The sequence below is a fragment of the Selaginella moellendorffii genome, unplaced genomic scaffold, assembly GCF_000143415.4.
Source record: "Selaginella moellendorffii unplaced genomic scaffold, v1.0 SELMOscaffold_222, whole genome shotgun sequence".
Classification (NCBI taxonomy): Eukaryota; Viridiplantae; Streptophyta; class Lycopodiopsida; order Selaginellales; family Selaginellaceae; genus Selaginella; species Selaginella moellendorffii.
Window position 1 is genome coordinate 7,501 of NW_003314482.1, and position 12,500 is coordinate 20,000.

Here is a 12,500-nt window from a genome sequence, read left to right on the forward strand (position 1 = left end):
GGAGAGCCTCGGCGTGGCTTCCCTGGCACCCACTCCAGCGTTTGGCAGAGTCGTGCTGTGCGGTCCATGGGCATGGCCTTGGGACCACATCCGTGTAAGCGACTAAATTTTCCATTCTACTTTAGTCACTTAACCACACCTCTGACCACTTGGAGGAGTCTCATTCACAACCTCCATAAGTCCAATCCAGGACTTGGGACTTGCTAGCCCCGAGAATGGCATCCATGCCACTCAACATTTGCACTTGGTCCACGTGCTCCACGTGTCCGATCCCATGACCGACACTCAAAGGTACCACCGACATAGCAGCCCGTTACGCTAAGGCCATGCCCAATCACCTTTGCCACACTGGTAGTCCAATACCACCTGCATCACCGTCTTGGCTCTCCAAGACTAGGCAAACCATCCGTGAGTGGGCATCTCAGATCCACTCCTTAGCATCCTTAGGATGCCCACCGACAAGGGGAATAGCCTTCCCCAATATCCCTCTGTCAGTCCCCACTAAGTCCCTTTCTGCCCCTGGCCGTGTTTGCCAACACTGCCACTGGATCGAGACCCACAGGCCCGACCACTAAGTCCCACGGTCCTCTGGGACTTCCTCACCACACAACTGTGTCCTTGGTCACTACCCCAGAGGACTGCTCCTCTTCCTTTCCACAGTCTGGGCCTTTGGGACAACATTTCGGAACACCGTGGCCTTACGCGAGCCACCTGGGTACTCTCCTCGCCTTTCGCCTTTAGGTGCTCTAGCCATGGGCTTAGAGCGGGTTCCGTTGAGCCACACTAGGTATCCAAGTAGGTAGTGCCACCCACACTTGGACTGGGAGCATCGGCCAGTCGATCTCCCGGGGGAACTAGAGCCGGCTCTTGAACACTTCACCAAGCTACCCCGCTTGTCGGTCCGTGTTCACTCTAGTCTTGGACTTCCCAGTGGGCAGCTCATCACCCAACACTGGGTCCGGCCTTCCTGGGCCAAACTGGCCTTTCCTGGCCAAACTGGCTCCACTGCAGTCCTCCCCCTACTATACTTTTGGGGCTCACTAAACCCCCCAGGGTCTGGGAGACGAACGCTTTGGGCTTTCACCCTCTCAGGCTCCGGACTCGGACTCGGACTCGGACTCGGACTCGGACTCGGACTCGGATTCAGACTCGGACTCGGGCTCGGGCTCGGTCTCGGCCTCGGCCTCGGTCTCGGTCTCGGTCCCGATCTCGGTCTCGGTCTCGGTCTCGGTCCCGGTCTCGGTCCCGGTCTCGGTCTCGACTTCGGACTCCATCTCGGACTCCATCTCGGACTCCATCTCGGACTCCATCTCGGACTCCATCTCGGGTCCATCTCGGGTATCTCGGACTCCATCTCGGACTCCATCTCGGGTTCATCTCGGACTCCATCTCGGACTCCATTTCGGGTCCATCTCGGGTCCACCTCGGACTCCATCTCGGACTCCATCTCGGGTCCATCTCGGGTCCATCTCGGACTCCATCTCGGACTCCATTTCGGGTCCATCTCGGGTCCACCTCGGACTCCATCTCGGACTCCATCTCGGACTCCATCTCGGGTCCATCTCGGGTCCATCTCAGGCTCCATCTCGGGCTCCATCTCGGGTCCACCTCGGACTCCACTTCGGACTCCAACTCGAGTCCATCTCGGACTCCACTTCGGACTCCAACTCGAGTCCATCTCGGACACTCCCACGTGTCATGTGTTGGTCCTTTTGGGTCCCTTTTTGGAGCCTCGCCTTTTGCTCGCTTCGTGCTCGTTCCTCGAGCACTTCGTTGGGAGTTCCACTCCCGCTCTTGACTTTTCAAGTCGGAGCTTTTGGTCCAAACGTGTTACGCTCGTTTGGCTCTCGCTTCGGCCACTACCACGTGGCGCCCTTCCGGCTCCACTTTGGGGCCTAGGGATTTTGTGTCTCACAACTCCACCACCCATAGACGAAGTTCGATGTCCTCATCGAACGGTAAACCATTTTATAAAGTAACACCCGCATGCGTTACCATTTCCATCCTTGGCACCTAGCCAATATTCGTCAATGGTTTGACATTGAAGGCTCACCATGCCTTCTCCATACTCATCGATGGTTTGACACCAAAGGCTCACCATGCCTTGCCCATCCTCTAAGGAGGGTAGTCTCTCCAACTTAGAGACTGATTAGACCACATGCAGTGGTTCTCTCTTTTTATTGATTTAGTTCTTGCTAAACCTCTTAGAGACCCTTCTCTAAGTCAATCCCACTACTCCTTCTCGAGTAGTCTCAATTTCCCTCTATTGAACGTTTGCACCTTGGAACTTTTACTCTTTTGACTTTTGGAAGTCAATTTCCTAGGTGTCTCCAACACCTTGGATTGCACAGATTGTGCAACTCCACTTCCCCATCTTAGGAAGTTCTTTACTTGAGGGCACCATCATCCTCTCTTCTATTTCGTGCCACCTTGGGCACTAAGTTCCATTTATCATACTTTGTGCTAGGGGTGTCCATGGCCCTATCATTTGGCTACCTTACCGCTCCCTCCCTTGGAGCTTCCACTTTCGCCAAATCGGAGCAATTCGGAATCCATCCTTGGAAACACACTTCCTTTCCCGCAATTTGTTAGCGTCCAACACATTAGTGTTCCTCGCCTAACTTTGCCACTTGGATTCCTTCCAAGGGATTCCAAGGGAACTCCCGACGTGGAATGCCTGGGCAGTGTCGCATGTGTGAGTGCTCGTGGCCTTTGGCCGGTGGCGTGGGGGGGGCCTCCCCAGTATTGATGGGGGGTGGGGTTGTGCAAGGGTTCTCGGCTGCGGAGAGCCTCGGCGTGGCTTCCCTGGCACCCACTCCAGCGTTTGGCAGAGTCGTGCTGTGCGGTCCATGGGCATGGCCTTGGGACCACATCCGCACGCCTGTCGGGCGAGGGGGAGGGAGGCAGCAGTGTGGTCCTCCGGGCTTCCAAGGGAGGCGAGCCTCGGGGGCGGCACGGCTGCTTGGCAAGGGCCAGCGTCACGCGGCGGGAAAGGGGAGGGGCCCCCACCTGCCGTGCGACGGAGGGAGGAAGGGGGGAGGACTCTCCCGGGCCCGAAGCGCACGGAGAAGGCGCAGGCTGAGCCTCAGCCTGCGCGTGCGTGAGGGAGCGGGGGAAGGCCCTGCCCGCCTGCCACGTGGCACGGAAAAGGGGGGGAGGGGGAAAAAAAAGTGGCCCGGAATGTCTGGGGCCCAAAACGCGCGATTTTTCGCGAAAAGTTGGAAAGGTACCACGTGTTCCGCGGGCTTTTTTTGGGGCCCGAAACGCGTGATTTTTCACGAAAAGTCGGGGAGGTACCCCACATTTCGCGGGGCGCGTTTTGGGGCCCAAAACGCGCGATTTTTCGCGAGAAGTTGCAAGGGTACCACGTGTTCCGCGGGCTTTTTTTGGGGCCCAAAACACGCGATTTTTCACGAAAAGTCGGGGAGGTACCCCACATTTTGCAGCGCGCGTTTTGGGCCCCAAAACGCGGTCTTCGTGAATTGTTGGGGAGGTACCACATGTCCCGCGGGCGTGCTTTTTGGCGCCCAAAAAGAACACGGGATTGTGGAGGTACGCTGCAGCTTTGGATCAAGCTGCCCCACACTATAAGAGTAGGGGGAGTGTGAAATATTTCAGAGTGGGTTCAAACCGTGACTATGGCACTGGATCCCATCAGACCTCCAAAGTTAAGCGTCCCTGGGCTTGAATAGTACTGGGCTGGGTGACCACCCGGGAAGTCCAAGTGACCCCCTCTTTTTGTTTTATTCCTTACAAGTCATTTATTTTTGTAAGATCACTGTTTTAATATATAAACTTTGAGTATTTTTCCATAGCATATAAGTGTATGGTCCTTAAATACTACTTACAATTGTCAATGTAAGGTGTGTTTGCCAAATTGTGTCATTAGTTAGTTATTAACTAGGATATAAGTCACAAAGAATGTGTTGTGACTGTCACCACGTGGCATGGCAAGCAAGTCCAAACATATGTATTTCACATGGCATACAAGGATGCTAAACTCTAACTATGAGAACAAGCCAAAGGGCATGCCACGTGTCAATGTGACACACATTGAAAACCATAAAACTCACCAAAGCACATGCCACGTGTCAATGTGGCACACATTGAAAACCATAAAACTCTGAGCACAAACCAAAGTGCATGCCATGTGTCAATGTGGCACACATTGAAAACCATAAAACTCTATGAGATCAAACCAAAGGCCATGCCACGTGTCAAAATAAAACTCGGATATATCCAGGGCCAGACACATCTGGGGCCCGGCATATCGGGTGCCCGACATGTACGGGGCCCGACATATCGGGTGCCCGACATGTCCGGGGCCCGATATGTCTGGGGCCGGATATATCGGGTGCCCGACATTTCCGGGGCCGGACATATCGGGGCCCGGACATGTCCGGGGCCGGACATATCGGGGCCCGGACATGTCCGGGGCCGGACATATCGGGTGCCCGACATGTCCGGGGCCGGATATGTCCGGGGGCCCGACATATCGGGTGCCCGACATGTTCGGGGCCGGAGATATCGGGGCCCGGACATGTCCGGGGCCCGATATATCTGGGGCCCGACATCTCTGGGGCCCGACATATCGAGTGCCCGACATATCCGGGGCCCGACATGTCCGGGGACGGATATGTCGGGGCCCGGATATGTCTGGGTGCCCGACATGTCCGGGGCCCGATATATCTGGGGCCGGACATATCGGGTGCCCGACATATCTGGGGCCCGACATGTCCGGGGCCCGACATATCCAGGGCCTGAGGTATGCCACATGGCATACAAGTGCAGAAGAGGTACCTTCCAATGTCATGTCACGTGGCATGCAACCTCAAAGGTGCCACCTCTCCAAGGGTTTGTCACGTGACATGCAACCTCCAAGATGCCACCTTTCCAAGGGTTTGCCACGTGGCATCCATAGGTACCACCTCTCTGTAAGCCACAAATTTTTCCTTTCCACTTTGCCAGCTTACCTCGCCTATCCGTCCAACACTGCCTTGGCTTTTGCTAAGTTCCCTCGCCAAGGTTCTCGCCTATGGCACCAGCTCCTACTTGGTTTCAGCTACTCACTGCACGAGCAACGGAGTGTTAGCCATCCTTCCATGGATTCCCAAATCACTCCCAATCCCCCTCCCCGGGTTAGACTGGACTTAAGGTTCGGCTACACTCCCCGCAAGCACAAGCAGCCAAGCACACCAAGCTTCCAGGTTCCTAACATCCCCTGGTACCACAAGACTTGATCATGGGACCCTCTAACTCCCAAGTCTTGAGTGCAACACTTGCTTCGGGACGCCGGGGCGAAACACCGTGGCCTAGCGGCCCGGTATGGGTACCTCTCGTCCCCCACTTCCATCCCGAAGGAAGGCCCAAACCCCTAGGAAGGGCGAGGACCAATGAGCCGCATGGTACTCAAGTGGGGCACCACTCCACATGAGCCGGGAGCACCGCAATCGGTTTCCCTTTCGGGAGTGGGAGCTGCTCTTGAGCACTTTCTTGGATGGCCCCTCCGGCACCAGCCAAGTCCATGCTCACTCCCACCCAAGGCCCCTCGGTCCCAGTCCCAACCTCAAGTCGGTTTGGAAGCCCAACTGGAGAGTCCCTTCAAAACTGGTTCCTGGACCTCACTATCCCTACTATACTTTTGGAACCCCCTGCAGCCCCCCCCCCCTGGGAGACGCACGCTTTGGGCTTTCACCCCTTGACCCGTATTAGTATTTGGACTTAGTCTCTGGCTCGATCTCGGACCCGATTTCGGATCCGACTTCGGATTCGGGTTCGGACTCGATCACGGACTCGATCTCGGACCCGATCTCGGACCCGACCTCGGACTCGACCTCGGACTCGGTCTCGGACCCGATTTCGGATCCGGACTCCGTCTCGAACTCGGTCTCGAACTCGGACTCGAACTCGGTCCCCGAGTCGGTCTCGGATTCGATTCCGGACTCTATCTCGAACTCGGTCCTAGAGTCGGTCTTGGACTCGATCCTCGACTTGGTCCCATCCGATGAACTCTTTGTCACTTCGGTCAAGCTTTCGGGGATCCTTTAGCCTACGACATCTCGGGGAGTCGGTTCCTTACAACTCCACCACCCATAGAAGAAGTTCGATGCCCACATCGAACGTCTCGTTTTATCCTACGACTTGTTGTCCATGTCCCCGGGGCATCCCCCCACTTAGCGGTGTGCCTAAGTTAGCCTCCGCGGCCAAGAGCCCATGACAACGGAATATAGGTGTCCCTATATTCCTCACCTCACCACGCCCTAGTATAGGGTCGGGACTTGAACCCAGCCTTGCTTTACTAGGGGGTTGGGACTCGAACCCAACCTCCGTAGAATACGTCTACGGATTCGACATCCCCGCAGGGAGTCGGGCGTAGTGCCCTACGCCTGGTCGACCTATCCAACCCATGCTAATTAGCTTACCTTTGGCGCGCCTTCGGGTCCCAACATATGCCATTTGCTCAACTTTGCAAATTTGATATTTTTAATTGAATTTTGCATAAGTACATAAAGTTCTGCCTTGCAGAAATTCCTCCACTAGATCTCGTGCGTTCGCTAGGTTCTCCTCCGGTTCCCATGTTGCTTCGCAGTGTGGAAATCCTTTCCACTTCACATGGAACTCTCTCACCTCGCGTCCTTGTCGCTTGCTCTTGCGCGCATTGAGGATGGCCTCGACTTCGTATTCCTCTTCCCCTTGGATAACCTCAGGTAAAGGTCTCACTTGGTCCTTGCGAAGCGGATCCTCAAAGTACGGCTTGAGTAAGTTCACGTGGAACACTGGGTGCATCTTCCCCATCTCTCGAGGAAGTCGGAGTCGGTAAGCCACTTTACCGATTCGTGCCTCAATTTCATAAGGCCCCGCGAACCTGCTTAAGGAACTCAAGATCAATTCATTTACAGGAATACATGCGTCTTTACCTTTGGGTCAACTTTCGGCTGATCCAGCTTGGTAGTCTGAGGTTCTTGGTGTTCAGCCACACCTTCTCCCCAGCTTGGAACTCCACATCCCGACGCTTTTGGTTCGCGTACTTAGTTTGCCTTTGTTGAGCCCGTTCCAAGGAATCCCTCACTAGATTCCAAATGTTGAGTCTTTCCGCCGCGAATGCCTCCACTGCGGGTAACTCTCCATGATACTCGGCCACGCCGAGTTCCACAGGACCTTCAATAGCTCGCCCATTGATGACTTCCCATGGACTCACCCCGATGCTTGAGTGTGGTGAGTTGTTATAACACATTTCCGCAAGTCCCAAATGACTTACCCAGTCGGTCTGGTCTCCCGAGACATAGCATCGCAAATAATCCTCCAGCTGCCTATTCACCCTTTCCGTTTGTCCGTCTGTCAAGAAGTGTTAGTGCCATCAATCTTGACTTAATACCCATTACCTGTCTGTGGGTGATAGGCTGTGCTGAATTTCAATTTGGTGCGATACTGTTCTAGGAGTGTCCTCCAGAACCTACTAGTGAAGATCTTATCTCGATCTGAGATAATCTCTTCCGGCCTTCCCCGCACTCGAACCACTTGTTCAAAGAACAGCTTCGCCACACCTTCCGCATCCACGTCCGTTGTGGTGGGTATGAAATGTGCCATCTTTGAAAATCGGTCCACCACCACGAATATCGCATCAAACCCCTCGCTTGGGGGTAGCCCCGTGATGAAGTCCATCGTAAGACATTTCCACGGGCGATCTGGAATTGGGATGCTTTGCAACAAGCCCCCACTAGCCTTAGTCACGGCTTTGACCTGCTGACATGTTGGACATGTCTTTACATAGTCTTGGACGTCCTTAGCCATATCTGGCCAATGGTACTTCCTCTTGAGTAAGCCCATCGTCTTGGGCACTCCGCCGTGTCCCGCAAGAGGTCCGTCATGACACTCTTCTAAGGCCACCTTCCTTAGTTCCCCTTCTGGAACATACACCCTCGTTTGCTTGTAATAAATGAGTCCGTTGCGTTCCGCATAGCCCGTTTTCTCTTCCGTTGGCAGCTCACCTCTCTGGTGAGCTTCCCGCGCCTCTAGATTCCTCAGCAACACTTCTTGTGCTAGACCATCGTTCTCATATGCTGTCCGCACATCGTCCCAGAAGGTTGCTGTTGCGCTGGATATTGCCAACTTCAAGCTCGCTTTTCGACTTAGCGCATCCGCCACGATGTTGCTCTTCCCAGGCTTGTACAGAATTTCGCAATCAAACTCGGCCAAGGCATTGGCCCACCGACCTTGTTTCCCTCTTAGGTCGGGCTGTGACAAGAAGTGTTTCGTTGCCACATTGTCCGTGTAAACCTTGAAGTGTCTCCCAAGGTAGTGTCGCCACTCCTTGAGTGCCTTGACCACCGCAAACAATTCCTTCTCATGGGCAGGCCACTTCCGTTGAGCCTTGTCCAGCTTCTTCGAGAAGAACGCTACCGGATGGTTGTCTTGCTTCAGAACTGCGCCCAACGCAAAGTCCGAAGCATCCGTTTCTACCTCAAAGTCCTTACCAAAGTCTGGCAATGCCAATACGGGAGCCTTCCTCAACTTCCCTTTGAGGTGGACGAATGCCGCCTCGCGTTCTGCTGTCCATACCATCTTCCCTTTTCCTGTTTGGTCCGTTAAGGGCAGGGCTACTCTCGAATAGTGTCTGATAAACTTTCGATAGTAGTTGCATAGCCCCAGGAACGCCCTCAACTCATGTACATTCGATGGTCGCTCCCATTCCTGGATCGCTTGGACCTTCTCCGGGTCCACCTTGAGCCCGTCCTGGCCCACCACATGCCCGAGAAACTTTACCTCTTGTTGAGCAAAGTCACATTTGCTCTCTTTAGCATACAGCTTGTGTTCCCTTAGTTTCTCAAACACCTTCGCCAAGTGTTCGGCATGCTCTTCTAGCGTCTCGCTATAGATCAGGATGTCGTCGATATAGACGACCACGAAGTGATCCAGATAGGGTACAAAGACGTGGTTCATTAGCGCCGAAAACGTTGCCGGCGCATTACATAGCCCGAAGGGCATCACCAGAAACTCAAAGCTCCCATACCTCGTTCGACAGGTTGTCTTCTCGACATCTTCCTCGGCTACCCTGATCTGGTAGTATCCTGACCTTAGGTCAATCCTCGAGAAGTATTTTGCCTTTCCCAACCTATCGAACAGGTCCTCAATCCTAGGCAAAGGGTACTTGTTCTTCTTTGTATACTTGTTGAGCAAGCGGTAGTCTATGCACATGCGCATAGATCCATCTTTCTTTTTCACAAATAACACCGGCGCCCCATATGGCGACTTGCTCAACCTAACATACCCTTTGTCCACCAACTCCTCTAGTTGGCACTTGAGCTCCTTGAGTTCTTTTTCGTTCAAACGATAAGGGGGACGAACCACTGCCTCAGCACCCTCGACCAGCTCAATCTTATGTTCTATTGGTCGTGCTGGGGGTAACCCCGCCGTTAGCTCCTCCGGCATGGTATCCTGGAATTGGTCCAACACCCGCTGGATCACTAAAGGCACTTCTTCCGTTCTTGTCTTTTTGTCACTCTTCACCGAGAGTAAGCACAAAAAGGCTGCCTTAGTTCCTTTAGTGAGTTGTCCTCTCGTGGACACCAGGTTTAAGCAGGATTCTTTGGCCTTGCTTTGCCCTACCTTTAGATCCTGGGCTTCCACCCTAGATCTTCTTCCTTGGGCATTCGCCAGTACCACAAGGTTCCTACCTTGTCCATGTAAAGCTACCACGAACCGATTGAACCAATCCATTCCGAAGATCACGTCAAATCCCGCCATGTCCAACACGGTGAAATCCATGTCTACCTTCCATGTCCCTACTTCGACTTTCGCTTGTCGAAGTACCTCATCGGTGCTTTGGCTACCTTGAACAAACTCTATAGTCCTTGGTTCGCCTAGCCGCTGCACCGTTAGTCCGGCTTGCCGGACTATGTCTGCAGCCACAAAATTATCCGAAGCACCCGTGTCAATAAGGATCTTAACAAAGCTACCTCCGAGCTTCCCTCGGAGGGCTAGTAGATGTCGCGAACGACTCTCTACCAAAGTTGCTCGTGTAATGAGTAACTTTGAGTTAGGGACTGGATCACATACCTCATTTTGGACTTCGCCCGACTTGATGGCCATATTGGCTCTGGCCTTCTTCGGGTAGGGACATTCCCTCGAAAAGTGTCCCGCTTCACCGCAGTTATAGCATACGTTGTTTCCCACGCTGCTATATGACTTGACCTTCTTATCCGTGGGTTTGTCTCTTTTCGCTTGACTCCCCCACGTACTTGCTCGCTGGCCACCGGATTTGCCTTTCCGAAATCCCGAGGACTCATTCTTAGAGAAACTCTTCTTGAATTTCCCCCTGCTATATGTTCCCCTCGGTTTGGCCCCTTTGTGAAACGTGGATCCCGACCCCGTCGTGTTCCCCTTTCGCAGGTTATCGTTGAAATGCACCTTGATGGCCGCATCCAACGCTTCCTTGTAGTTGGTCGGGTTCCAGCGCATCACCTCACCGCGAGCCCAGGTTTGCAAACCTGATATAAAGGCATGGAACGCATCCATATCCCCCATGTCCGTGACAAGTATCCTCTTTGCCATGAACCCATTCACATATTCCTGGATGGTTCCAGTCTGCTTCAGCCTACTCAGCTCATCTCTCAGATGCAGAGTGGCATTCGGAGGAACGTATGTCGCGCGGATCCTCGCCTTCATCATGTCCCAGGTGGCCACCGGTCCTTCGTTGGCCTCCGTTGTTCTCCACCAAGACTTGGCATTATCTGCCAAGTATGGTTTTGCACATGGGACCTTCTCCGAGCTCGGTAACCGTAACGCTCGGAAGTAGTCCTCCATATCGTAAAACCAATCCTCCACAACCTTATAGTCGTTCACTCCCTTGAACACCGGTGGGGGCTTTGGTTTGTACTTGGGAACTGCCTGAGGGACTGATTCCACTTCGGTCTGTTCGACCTTGTCTGGTTTTGCCTCAGTCCCTGCCGAAGGGTCCGCACCTTCTGCGCTGCCAGCATCCGCAGTCTTTCGCCTTTTCTTCCGTTTCTCGTCACGCTTTAGCTTGCGTACGAGAGTCTCCAGCAGGGCATTGGTCTGCGCCAATTGACCTTCTAGAACGTCCAATCGAGCCTTGGACGACCGAACCTCGCCACCGGACTCCTGTTTGGAAGTTTCCTCACTAGAGTCCTCCTCATGCAAGGATTCCTCATCCATAGCCTCTTGTTCGACCGGAGGCTCCAGCTCTGGCGGAGGTTCTGTCTCCGCCTGGGTTCGCTTACGCCCTGCCCTTGCCATCTCCCAGCAATCCGCCTCTATCCTTCGCTAGAACTGAGGAGAAGGCTCCGATACCAAATTGTAAGCCACAAATTTTTCCTTTCCACTTTGCCAGCTTACCTCGCCTATCCGTCCAGCACTGCCTTGGCTTTTGCTAAGTTCCCTCGCCAAGGTTCTCGCCTATGGCACCAGCTCCTACTTTGTTTCAGCTACTCACTGCACGAGCAACGGAGTGTTAGCCATCCTTCCATGGATTCCCAAATCACTCCCAATCCCCCTCCCCGGGTTAGACTGGACTTAAGGTTCGGCTACACTCCCCGCAAGCACAAGCAGCCAAGCACACCAAGCTTCCAGGTTCCTAACATCCCCTGGTACCACAAGACTTGATCATGGGACCCTCTAACTCCCAAGTCTTGAGTGCAACACTTGCTTCGGGACGCCGGGGCGAAACACCGTGGCCTAGCGGCCCGGTATGGGTACCTCTCGTCCCCCACTTCCATCCCGAAGGAAGGCCCAAGCCCCTAGGAAGGGCGAGGACCAATGAGCCGCATGGTACTCAAGTGGGGCACCACTCCACATGAGCCGGGAGCACCGCAATCGGTTTCCCTTTCGGGAGTGGGAGCTACTCTTGAGCACTTTCTTGGATGGCCCCTCCGGCACCAGCCAAGTCCATGCTCACTCCCACCCAAGGCCCCTCGGTCCCAGTCCCAACCTCAAGTCGGTTTGGAAGCCCAACTGGAGAGTCCCTTCAAAACTGGTTCCTGGACCTCACTATCCCTACTATACTTTTGGAACCCCCTGCAGCCCCCCCCCCCTGGGAGACGCACGCTTTGGGCTTTCACCCCTTGACCCGTATTAGTATTTGGACTTAGTCTCTGGCTCGATCTCGGACCCGATTTCGGATCCGACTTCGGATTCGGGTTCGGACTCGATCACGGACTCGATCTCGGACCCGATCTCGGACCCGACCTCGGACTCGACCTCGGACTCGGTCTCGGACCCGATTTCGGATCCGGACTCCGTCTCGAACTCGGTCTCGAACTCGGACTCGAACTCGGTCCCCGAGTCGGTCTCGGATTCGATTCCGGACTCTACCTTGAACTCGGTCCTAGAGTCGGTCTTGGACTCGATCCTCGACTTGGTCCCATCCGATGAACTCTTTGTCACTTCGGTCAAGCTTTCGGGGATCCTTTAGCCTACGACATCTCGGGGAGTCGGTTCCTTACACTCTCCAAGGGTTTGTCACGTGGCATGCAACCTCCAAG

At 54.2% G+C, this 12,500-nt stretch overlaps 1 non-coding gene across 1 annotated transcript; it reads left to right on the forward strand.

Annotated features, from left to right (window-relative positions):
• The first annotated feature begins 3,617 nt into the window (after positions 1 to 3,617).
• LOC112343827 lies at positions 3,618 to 3,736 on the forward strand. Its single transcript, XR_002991426.1, has one exon. It is a non-coding gene; the product is annotated as a 5S ribosomal RNA (ribosomal RNA).
• Positions 3,737 to 12,500: the final 8,764 nt, after the last annotated feature.